Raw genomic sequence first — 7,919 nt, forward strand, 5'->3', positions numbered from 1 at the left:
AGAGGTTGGAGAGTTCAACTTGTAAAATAAGGCGTCGAATGAACTTCCTTGATCCATCAGGATCCTTCTCACCCTACAGTTTGTGATAGTGGTCGTGATTACCACTAGATCGTCTGGCTTGGGGTCTCGAATGAGAAATATTCATTGGTGAAGAAGATGTTTAGCAAGGAACGAGGTGGTAGGAGGCTGACCGAGTTGATGCTCCTAAAATGCTTTTTCTTGGCCAAGCTCGTATGTCCACCGCCCGCAAAACCTCAAACTATGGTGTTGATATCTCCACGCCCTATGCTGACTTTGAGCATTCTTGGGTTTTCTTGTTCGTGATGGGATTCTCCTTCCTCAAGTTGAGCAGTCCTGAATCTACTTCTCTTGGGAGTTTCCACTCAGTATGAGCCCCAACCTCGACCACCGTGTCTTCCTCTTCGTCCATGACCACGACCCCAAAAAATATTTCCTGTCATGGTCGTTATGGACCTGATGTATGAATCAGTTTAATGCCCATGATCTAACTAACTCTTCTAGGAGATCATTCACTTTAAAACACTCCTTTGTGTTATACCTTTAGTCTCAGTGATAGATGCAATGCTTAGTGGGATCTCCTGAAGGATTGTTTGGGGCCGGAGATGGTAACTGGACAAGCTCCAAGTTACAAATCTCCTGAAGGACTATCCCTTTTGTTGTGTTGTGGAGGTTGGTGCCTTCATAGCCTTTCTCTAAGAATCTGCATTCTCCTCGATGCTGATGTATCTTGTTGCCTTCGCCCGCAGTTGGTCCATGTTCTCTGGAGGCACTGAGTACAAGGTATCTAAGAACTTTTCTAGGCATGGCCACCACCGAGTGCAAGTCAAGAATGTTCAACATGGTTTGGGCAAATCGAGCCATGTACTGCCTCAAGCCTTCACCTTTTCCCTACACAACGTTGTGAAAAGATGTTGAAGTTGCCACTATTGGTTTACAGTGGGCGAACCTGGCTAGAAATTGGGTGCAAAGTGATATGATTCCAATAGCAAGATATAGATGATTCTTTGACATTTTATGGAATCAACTTGAGTTAGAGATTGAATAGGCACTTTTATAGAAATGGATCAATGTTCTATGTTTCAAGAACTCACCAAAACTTGCACCAAACACCAAACTCACATGGAAGTCCCATTTCTTGTCAATTGAACCGATTAAAAGGTGCTAGAATACAAATGAACCGATTAAATTGCTTAAGAAATGAAAGGAACCGATTGAAATGCTTCACAAATGAAATGCACCGAACAAAAGCAAAGAAGAAAGAAGATGAACCGATTGAAACAAGAAACTAAGCTAGAACACCGAATAGAAAGCATGAAAGGAACCTAAGACATGTTTAAGAGTTCATATAAGCTCGGAAATGGAAGGAGAGGATGGAGAAGAAAGAAGACTTATGTGGTTGTAGTTCTTGGTTGATGAACACGCCACTTGAAGTGTGAATGCTCCAAGATAAGTGTGCAATGCCGCCACTTGAGAGAACCAAGGCACTCAAGATGAGACTAGGAAGAGGAGAAGACAAGTTCTCACTACACTCAATCACCAATTTGAGAGAGTTTTGATACTACAAATTCCAATTCTGAATTATGAAGGACCCAAGCCCTCCTTTTATAGGAGCAAGGGTCGGTCATGAAGCTTACAACACAAGCTAACCAAAAGACTCTTCATATGCTACTTACTAATAGCGCCTAAATAAAGCATGAAGAGTCCCCTTCTAGAAAATTCTAAACTAATGCCTAAAGATGCTTTTACAAAAGAGGTATCTAAGGTTTCCCTCTAAGAACCTTCCTAAAAGCTATATATTTAAACATTCTACCTTTTATACAAAAGATACTACAAAGAGAGATATTAATTGAAGTCCCATTCTTTGAAAGCACGTAGACTTCTTTGACTTTAGGCTTGATGCTCTCTTTATTTTATGTCTTCTTTTAATTTTGAGAAGACTAGAAGGAAGAACTTCAAATATGTGGGTGAATGACCTCTTCCTTCATTAATAAAAGCCTCTCCTATTGGATCTCCATCATACTCCTCGAGTTGGAGAGAATTCGTCCACGAATTCTGAATCCCTGCATATAACAAAGTCAGTTTATTTTTACAATTAAAAGTGGAAGAAAAAGGTAAACATGACTTAGCATTTGTAAACAATGGGATTTCAGAAAAGGAGATTCTATAAATCGACCAAGTTGGAAAAATTTGTTTGGGAATGATGATATGTTTTGGAAAAAGACCTCTTAAATGGTGAAAACCATTAGGAGGTATGAAAAAATCATCCCTAACATTTTTTAACCAAGATGGTGTTGAAATAGGAACCTTGGGTAATGAAAAAGATAAGGAAGGAAAACACCTTGGATGTGAAAGGATAAGACCCATGTCAACTTGGCCTTCTTTGTCTTTTTTCATTTTTACTTGTGGTAGGTGGGTGAGTTAGGTCTTGTTTTACTTTGTTTATCATTAAGGTTTGCTTTTGTGGACAATGAAGAGCTATGTGCCCAAAACCTAAACATTTAAAACATTTGATATTTGAAGTTTTGGTAGGTGACTTAGGAGTAGAAGGATTTGTAGTAGAAACTTTTTTTGGAGACATGGTTTGTTTGGAAAAATTGGAAGGAGAAATTCGAGAAGAAATTTTGTTTGCATCCTTCCTAGAAGAGTTGTAGAAACCATCATCATGAGTATTTTTGAAAGTTGTTTTCAAAAGATATGATTCCGCCTTGATGGCTATGCGAAACACTCTCTTTAAAGAAGAGTACTCATTTAATTCTACAAAGTCTCTAATATCTCTTATCAAACCACGTACAAACCATTTTATCTTTGACTCTTCATTAGCATGCATATTCATTTTAGTCAAAGTTGTTTCAAAATCTTTAAAGTATTCATCTACCATCCTATGTCCTTGGGGAAGCCTTTGGAACTTCAACAAGTGTTCCTTCCTAGAAGGAGGAACAAACCTCGCGCGCACACACTCTTTCAAATCATTCCGAGAAACCACTGGAGGTCTCTTGTTATATATAATGTCCATTACAATGTTATGCCACCATTCTTTGGCATAGTCCAAAAAGGATAAAGAAACTATCCTAAGTTTATGGTCATATTGGACCTTATACACATGAAAATAATGGTCAACCTTAGCTTCCCGATCTAAATACACATTAGGATCACTATCACCACTAAAGCTATGTACTTTTATAAAAGAAAATTGAGACTTGGCTTCTTGATGATATCCATCTTCACGGTAATTTCTATCTCCATGAGCATGAGGTCTATATCCATGAAAATGGTGATGATGTCCCCTTCTTCTATGTTCCTCTTCATGGCCATGATCATTGGAAGAACCTCTAGATGAAAGTCTATGAGAATGACGCTCTCCATTGATAGAATTAGAGGACCTAGTTTGCTTCATGTCAACTCTTTGTAATTTTTCCTCCAACCTTCTTATAGCTTCATCTTTGAGAGTAATGGTTCGTTTTGCTTCCTTTAATTCACCAAGAACAGAAGCTCTACTAGGAGAATGCTGTTTGGAAGAATCACTGCTGGAATATGAAGCCATTTATAAAAGAAAACAGCAAACAAAATAGCAAACAATGTTAAGAAAAGAAAGTTAGCAACAATTAGATCAAAATGCCGAAGTGAAGTATCACTTAAAACACTCCAAAGAAAGAATACTCCCCTTTACCAAGCTGATCTTCAGGCCTTTAGTAACCTCAAATGAAAGATGTCAAAGTAATAGCACAAATCTCAAAGCAAATCACCACAAAACCAATGAACAAAGAAAAACAATCAAGAAAAGGTATAAACAAGAAAAGGCTATAACAAAAGGAATACTAGATTTATGACAAACTCAAAGATTAGTGAAGAAAAGACAAGCAAGAAAATAAGATACTCAATGAAAAAGAAGGCACACAAAAGAGACCTAAATAAAAGCACTAGATTAGATGAAGAAAACAAAAACAGAACTATTGGAAAATATTTTTGTGCAAATTGTGCGTGATGTTTACAAATTTATCTGGAATGATATAGAGGGAACTGGATTATGAAATTGTAACCACTGAAAATTCAAGATCTTAGCTCAACAATGGCACTGGAATTACTCAAAAACAGTAAGCCATTTAATTATGATAAATTTTCTAAAATCGCTGCCAGATTACCGTTTTTTTTTTGTGCAGAATTACACACTTTTTGTATTTTATGTATCATTTTTTTTGTACTTTGAATTTTGAAGTACTTCTTTTTTTCTACTCTTTTATAACACCTTGACGAACACAAATCCAGAATTTCAGAAATTTCCAGTAACTAAATCAATTGCTATAAGGCAAAACAGTCAGCACATTTGCAGAAAACAGAGGAATCCTAACAGGAATGAAAAACATAATTAAGAACTAGCAAAGACATAATGGAAATGATGTGTAAGAACTTGTATAGATCTAAAATACAAGTATGAACTCAATACTAAACAGAAAATGCAACAAATGATCAAGAATCAAACACAGAAAACTGTATTACACAAAATCAGGAAACAAAAAATTACAACAAAAGGACTACAAAGAATTGATAACATTCTTGGAAAAACATGACTATGACAAAACTTATAAGGATTCAAAAATTAAAATGACACAAACACATGATATTAAAATCAAGAAAACAGCAAGAAATACTAAAAAATAAACCTAAAACAGAAAGATAAGAACAAGAATGTAAAGTTCTTGAATTAAAAGTGCAAAAGAACTCAAAATCAAACAAGAACAAACCTAAGACTCATGATACCACATGATATGATTCCAATAGCAAGATAGAGATGATTCTTTGACATTTTATGGAATCAACTTGAGTTGGAGATTGAATAGGCACTTTAATAGAAGTGGATCAATGTTCTATGTTTCAAGAACTCACCAAAACTTGCACCAAACACCAAACTCACATGGAAGTCCCATTTCTTGTCAATTGAACCGATTAAAAGGTGCTAGAATACAAATGAACCGATTAAATTGCTTAAGAAATGAAAGGAACCGATTGAAATGCTTCACAAATGAAATGCACCGAACAAAAGCAAAGAAGAAAGAAGATGAACCGATTGAAACAAGAAACTAAGCTAGAACACCAAATAGAAAGCATGAAAGGAACCTAAGACATGTTTAAGAGTTCATATAAGCACGGAAATGGAAGGAGAAGATGGAGAAGAAAGAAGACTTATGTGGTTGTAGTTCTTGGTTGATGAACAGGCCACTTGAAGTGTGAATGCTCAAAGATAAGTGTGCAATGCCACCACTTAAGAGAACCAAGGCACTCAAGATGAGACTAGGAAGAGGAGAAAACAAGTTCTAACTACACTCAATCACCAATTTGAGAGAGTTTTGATACTACAAATTCCAATTCTGAATTATGAAGGACCCAAGCCCTCCTTTTATAGGAGCAAGGGTCGGTCATGAAGCTTACAACACAAGCTAACCAAAAGACTCTTCATATGTTACTTACTAATAACGCCTAAATGAAGCATGAAGAGTCCCCTTCTAGAAAATTCTAAACTAATGCCTAAAGATGCTTTTACAAAAGAGGTATCTAAGGTTTCCCTCTAAGCACCTTCCTAAAAGCTATATATTTAAACATTCTACCTTTTATACAAAAGATATTACAAAGAGAGATATTAATTGAAGTCTCATTCTTTGATACCAATTGTTGGGTTTATTAGTGTCTAAGTTCAAGAGGGGAGGGGTGAATTGAGCTTATAAAATTTTCGCAAGAACACACAATTTACAGTATACAAGAGGAAAAAAAGAACAGATTGTTTTGACACAAAACAGATTGATTCTTCAGAGCAGTCTAGCACAATTTGACTTTGTTCAAATTAGAATTGTAATCAACAAAGGATTATAACAGAATCAGATTAGTTGGATTTTATGAGTATGAAGAATACAGCTATGCCAAGAAATCAATCAACTTCATTCAACACAAGGTTTTAATGAGAATAAATCTTTCTCAGGTTTTGATGAATAGACAATTTGTTTTCAGATCAATTAAAACAGCATATACAACTGCCTTGATTGTGATTAGAGAGCTTTAACAGATCAGGAAGAACAGTTTTTATTCAACCCAGAATTAACAGATTCAATTTCAAAAGAACAGATTTAGTTCTTGACAGAAATAAGCAAAACCAGAAATGAGTGCAGGGATGAGAAGAAAAGGCACACAAGTTTTTATATTGGTTCACTCATACAGAGCTACATCCAGTCTCACCTTACCCCAAGGTGGAATCCACTAAAAACAGTACCACTTACTTACAAACACACCAGTTCTTCAACACTACAAGAACAACACAAACAAAGCTGAAAAACCCTATTTCAGCACACCTTGCACTCCAAGAAACCCTATCAAGGAGTGACTAACACTCACACCTTTACAAAACAAAATAAAGGAAAGATTACACCTGAAAAGAAGATGCAAGAACTCAAAACCAGTAGTTCAATTTGTTGCAGAACTGCACCAGCACCTTCACCAAGATCAAAGGTTTCCTAGAACAAGCACACTTGAAAATCTCTTTGGAAAACCTTTCAAAAATCTTTCAATCCTTCTTCTCACATGGAAATTGTTTGATCTCTGTCAAAAACGTAATTGCTCAGCACCTTTTCATGTGAGAGAGACTTTTCTTTATATAGAAAACAGTTTCTAACCTCTTTTCAAAAAACAGTTGAAAAGTAGTTGTGAAAACAACAGATTCATTTTTGAACTTAACAAATTTATTTTGTGAAAACCGCCAACTCAGCTACCTGAAATAACTATCTGAGTTGTACTTTTGGTGCCCTAACTAACTTATGAAAAAACCTTTCAACTGACCAAAGGGCAAACCGATTCTTTCACAGTGAAACAGATTAAATGATAGCAAATGGACCAGCTCAGCTTTAACTGAAATAACTAACTAAACTTTACCTGTGGTGCCCTAACAGAATTTTAGAAAAGCCTTTTAACATAGAAGAAATAAACAGATTCTTTCTCCATAAAACAGATTTATTTGTGTACTGATTTAAAATTGTTAAAAACATTTTAAAAAGCTTTTCAAAAACCATTTAACCACATCATGTGCTTGATCTAGACTTGGTTAGGCATCTAGGATAGGTTATACAGCAAAAGGCAACCTTACACAATTACACGCCTAATTACAAACGAATCTGAAAACCTATTACAGTCTTCAAAGCACTCAAGCTATTTTCTTCATCAAACACACATCAAGCCTTGGTAGGGAAGAAGCTTCCTCCAGCTTCAACAATCTCCCCCTGTTTGATGGAGACAAATTCCCTTTGCTTTGCACAGCTTTGAAGAAAGATCATGACCAAATCTGTACAATACTATATACAAAAAAAATACACAGGTGTCAAGGCAGAACAAACTGATTTTAGAATTGATGTACCTGCAGATTTAACAGCTGAATCATATCAGCAACCTCTGTGAATATCAACTGCAGAACCTGTTTCAGGCTATTCTTCTCCCCCTTTGGATTCATCAAATATAATGGGAGCACAAGATACCAAAGAAATTATAGCCATACATAACAGTTCAAATAAAACCAACATAGAGGTCCATTACAAACCACAAATCAACTAAAAACCAGTGCAGAATAAAGACAAAACAGATTAATCCTAAATTGTGCAACAACATATAAAAGATAAAGACTTGGAAATAGGATCACTTGCTGTTGTAATAAAGCTCAGCTAGCTGCACTTGAACTCCTTCAAGTTGGTCATCCAAGTGTTGAAACCTGGCGTAAGTCATTTCATAGTGTGCCTTCTGCTCATATGTGAGTGTGTCCAGCCTGCTTAGCACTTGTTTTTCAAACATAGGCAGAGGTTCACCTCTGTATTCAGGTTCCTCATATGCAACCATTGCATTTTGACTTGAAGCAGTAATATCCTCATGTC

This window comes from Phaseolus vulgaris, chromosome 11 (assembly GCF_000499845.2).
Source record: "Phaseolus vulgaris cultivar G19833 chromosome 11, P. vulgaris v2.0, whole genome shotgun sequence".
Lineage (NCBI taxonomy): Eukaryota > Viridiplantae > Streptophyta > Magnoliopsida > Fabales > Fabaceae > Phaseolus > Phaseolus vulgaris.